Source organism: Cryptomeria japonica, chromosome 7 (assembly GCF_030272615.1).
Source record: "Cryptomeria japonica chromosome 7, Sugi_1.0, whole genome shotgun sequence".
NCBI classification, from domain to species: domain Eukaryota; kingdom Viridiplantae; phylum Streptophyta; class Pinopsida; order Cupressales; family Cupressaceae; genus Cryptomeria; species Cryptomeria japonica.
This window is the reverse complement of record NC_081411.1, coordinates 93,931,963-93,936,709: the sequence shown is the minus strand read 5'-3', so window position 1 is coordinate 93,936,709 and position 4,747 is coordinate 93,931,963. Positions and strand designations below refer to the sequence as shown.

Genomic DNA, 4,747 nt, shown 5'->3' with positions numbered 1-4,747 from the left:
TTAATTTTAATACATTGTCTTAAGTATATACATTTATTGAATTAATACATTTATTAAATTAATTTTAACTATGTTTAAAAGAAATTATGTTGTCCTTTAAAATAATAAACACATAACGAACACCCAACCCAAAAAAAATAAAAATATAACAAACAAAAATATATCTAACTAAATTCTTAATATCTCAATTTCTATATATATAAATGACATTAAATTTTAAATTTAAACAATCATAACATTACACTTGACTCTAAAATGACTCAGCGAAAGCAGCTGCAACAAAACTGAAGAACTTAGCAAAAAGCCGTTGCAACCAATCACAAGAGGAACGGAGAAATAGCTCATCTGCTGATATGACAAAACTACTCGTCGCCTGAGAGATTCGAACTCTCGCGGGGAAACCCCATGTACTTAGCAGGCACACGCCTTAACCACTCGGCCAAAGCGACTTTTTTGTCTGCTAACCTCTTAAGAATTTAAATTACCTTTTAATTATTAGAATTAGTTTACGTAATGAATCATAATTTTTTCTTTAATGTATATATCTGAAGATTGGAATTGTATTTCTTGATTTATTAACAAAAAAGGATAAAATCAATATATATTAATGAATTGATTAATTTTAAAAAATAGAAAAACAATCAATACCAAATAGAAGTGTTGTAAGAAAGGATCTAGAGACTATAAAACAAGAACACATTAAAAAGCTCACATCATAAAATTTATTAAGAATATAGCACTTAAAGTTTGGAACATGTAACTTATCTAAAAGTGACAAAAATTGTAAAATTATATTATTGTGAATGTATAATATTGAATATTATAAAAAAATTGTTGGAAGTTGAAGTCCAACGGGCTCCTTCCTTGTTGCCGCCAAAACTCTTGGCTATTCACATTCTTCTTGCAAGCTCTTTAAGAGCTAATTGTAATTCATTTTCTGAAGTTGATTGCCAGAGCTAGTTGCAGTTGTGTATATGTAAAACAGATTGGTGAATAATAAATTGGTTCCCATGCTTCAAGTGTGGATGTAAGCAATTGTCGAACCATGATAAATCTGTGTCTCATTGTTTATTATTGTGTGTGTTATTAATTTTGTTTATCTGTTGTTTTCAATTTGATTCTTCATCCTAACAATTGGTATTAGAGTGAGGTTAGATCGCTATTTAGATTTTGGTGTTTGAATTTCCAAAATCATGGAAGAATCAAAGATAGAGAAGTTCTCCGGACAGAGCTTTGGATTATTGAAAGTGCAGATGGAGTCTCTACTGATAAAGCAAGATCTTTCAATCGTTCTTGAAGGGATAGCAAAGAAACCAGCTGGGATGGCTGATGAAGATTTTGTAAAATTGGACAAGAAGGCGAGAGCGACAATTTTTCTCTCGCTGTCCATAATGTTCTCTTCAATGTCATGGGTGATCCTGTTGGGAAAAATGGTGTCTCAACCTTGCATTTATGCGAGGTTACTATTTATAGTAAGTTTTCATTTGAGCACGAAATGGTGCGAAACTCTCCCTGAAGCTTCTGGTTGGCTAGATAAGCATTCCAATAAAGTTGCGTCGCAAGGTCACAGCTAGTTTTGAAGATATTAAAGTTTTCGTCTTGGAGGGGTGCGATAAAATGTTTAAACTTAATTTTGGGGGCTTTAGAGGCTCCGAAACGCCCTGAAAAGTGGCCGTAATCGGTGCAGCGATTTACAAGGTGATAAAGCAGTTCGCGAGCTTTTCGACGCTTCAAACGGTTCGTCAATCGGACACCCGGTTCTCAAGTTATGACCTCTGGAAGTTTGTACTCCTGAAATAGGAAAAATAATTTGTATCGGACACATAAATGAGCTGTAAAAGGGAGCGACACATGTTGATGTGTGCTTTAACATGTCATAGGGCATCTAGAAGGGAGATAAGGTCGGCTACACCTTATTGGGTGGTTTTAGCCCATGGTTTTGTAATACCGTTTGACGGTTTCTTGTATTGTATCTCCTATTTATGAGGTGTGTGAGATAGAGGTTGTGTGTAAAAGAGTCTTATGGCTATTGAGTTGCCTCTGAATCTCTAATTAGTGGTACTCCTGTGAAGAGCTTGCTCTGCAAGTATGTTGTAATCTGTTTTTGATTGCTGAATAAAATATTGAGCTGCTTTTGGAGTGTGGGGTTTTTCTCCCGAAAGGGTTTTCCCCACGTAAATCACTGTGTTGTGGTATGAATGCTATTATATCTATTTCTATTTTTCTATAACTGTTGTAACGATCTGAAAAAGTTTTGCATTACCCTCCTCTCAAGGTTAGTGTAAGAAGTTGTTTCCGCTACTTAACTTCCTTACAAGTGGTATCAGAGCCCGATCACCTTTGGTTTCAATTGTGGGCAGTTGGGTTTTTTGAACTAATCCAGATTTGAGTGGGAGCTTGTGCAAAAGACACTTTTTGATCTTATTGCGGGAATATTCAGATGGCGAGTTCGTCAGGGAGAATAGAGGTTGAGAAATTTAATGGAAGTAATTTTGAAATGTGGAAGCTGAAGATGGAAGATCTGCTAATAGATCGAGATCTTTGGGATGCTATTGATGCAAATGTCCAAAGGCCCTCAGATCCTACTGCGGCAGCTCAGTATGATGTTATGGACCGAAAAGCCAAGGGTCTAATCAGACTGTGCCTGGCAGACTCTGTTCTAATCAATGTCCATGAAGAGAACTCTGCAAAGAAGCTATGGACTAAGCTTGGTGAGATGTATCAAGCGAAATCTTTATTAAATCAAATTTTCTTAAGAAAGAAATTGTATTCCTTGAAGATGGAAGAGGGTGGACGAATTGCAGACCACCTGGAAGCATTCAATATGTTGGTGGCTCAATTAGTATCTGTCGGTATTAAGATGGATGAGGAGGAGAAATGTCAGATCTTGCTTTGTTCTTTGCCTGATTCGTGGGATTCTCTTGTTATGGCTATCGGTAGTACTTCTGTTGTTTTGAAATCTGAAGACGTGGTGGGTGCCCTACTCGGTGAAGAGATGCGAAGGAAGGTATCCATCAGTTCAAAGGAAGCCCTAACCGTTCGTGGAAGAGCTAAGGAGAAAGGCAAGAAGAATGAGAAGCGCGACAAGTCCAAATCCAAAGGGAGATCGAAATCTCCTGGAAAGTCCAAAGTCATTTGCTTGAATTGCAGTAAACCAGGTCACATACGTAAGGACTGCAAAGAAGAAAAGAAGAAGAAGAAAAAGAAAAAGTTTGATTCTGATTCTGAGTCCGACAAGGAAGATGGCGATGCATTTATTGCGGCTTTGGCGACTCATGCAGGTAATGATGCCTGGCTAATTGACTCAGGTGCATCTTTTCATATGACTTCCAATAGAGATTGGTTTTCTGAATATGAAGGATTTAATGGAGGTAAGGTGTACTTGGGTGATGATTCACATCTAGACATTGTTGGTCGAAGTAAAGTTAGAATCAGGGTTTCAGATGGTAGAATACAAAGGATTAATGGTGTGCTGCATATCCTTGGATTAAAACGAAACTTGTTATCTGTGAGCAAGCTGATAGATGCGGGTGTGCAGGTAGTGTTTTCTGAAGCAGGATGTAAGATGATTAAGGGTGCTATGGTAGTTGCTAGAGGTGTCAGGTTTGGCACTTTGTATAAGCTTGAAGCATACACTGTTGAGTGTAATAGCACTTCTGCAAAAAGTAAATCTGCGGATACTTCACTGGAAGATTTGAAGGTTTCACTTTCAGCAGATGGAAATGGTTTTTGGGTACCTAAGGGTGCTCTTTCGTATGAAGCAAAGTTACCTGTAGAGAAAACTATGTTATGGCACCAGAGACTTGGCCACATCGGAGAAAAGGGTCTACGGACCTTGAAAAATAAAAACCTTATTCAAGATTTGAATGATTGTAATCTTGATTTTGATTTCTGTAAGCATTGCATTTATGGAAAAAAAAACCGCGTTCAGTTTTATTCGAGTTCTCATAAAACTTGTGGTGTTTTGGATCTTATCCATTCTGATGTGTTTGGTCCAGTAGATGTCTCTTCGATTGGAAAATCCACATATTATGTTTCATTTATTGATGATTTTAGTAGAAGGACATGGGTTTATTTTCTAAAGAGTAAATCTGAAGTTTTTTGTTGTTTTAAAGAATTTAAAGCAATGGTTGAGTTGTAGACTGGAAAGAAAATAAAATGTTTGAGAACTAATAATGACGTTGAGTTTTGCTCTAATGATTTTGATAGATTCTGTAAAGACTGTAGAATTAACAGGCAGAAGACAACTCCGTATTCTCCACAGCAGAATGGAGTTGCAGAAAGAATGAACAGGACACTGATGGAGAAGGCTAGGAGTATGTTGAGTGGTGCTAGTCTCGAACAAAAGTTTCGGGCTGAAGTTGTTGCCACTGCTTGCTACCTGATTAATAGGTCTCCTACATCAGCTCTTGTTGATAAAACGCCTATGGAAGCATGGTCAGGTCACAAGCCTTCATTGAGACATCTTAGAGTTTTTGGTTGCGAGGCATATGCACATGTGCCAAAGGAGAAGCGAACAAAGTTGGAGAACAAGGCTGTGAAATGTATCTTCATTGGGTATAGTTATGGTGTGAAAGGATACAAGCTTTGGGACCCTGTTGCACAAAAGGTAATTCACAGTAGAAGTGTTATTTTTAGAGAAATTAAGTCTCCTTCTGTTACATTGCAGCTAGAACAGACTAAAAAAGAAGATGTGATTCAACTTCCTTCTACACCTGAAAGAGTTGAATCGAGACCCCTAGATAGG

The 4,747-nt window shown here is 37.2% G+C and overlaps 1 non-coding gene across 1 annotated transcript; it reads right to left on the bottom strand.

Annotated features, from left to right (window-relative positions):
- Positions 1-367: 367 nt before the first annotated feature.
- On the bottom strand, positions 368-449 carry TRNAS-GCU (transfer RNA serine (anticodon GCU)). The gene has a single exon. It is a non-coding gene; the product is annotated as a tRNA-Ser (tRNA).
- Between the last annotated feature and the right edge of the window lie 4,298 nt (positions 450-4,747).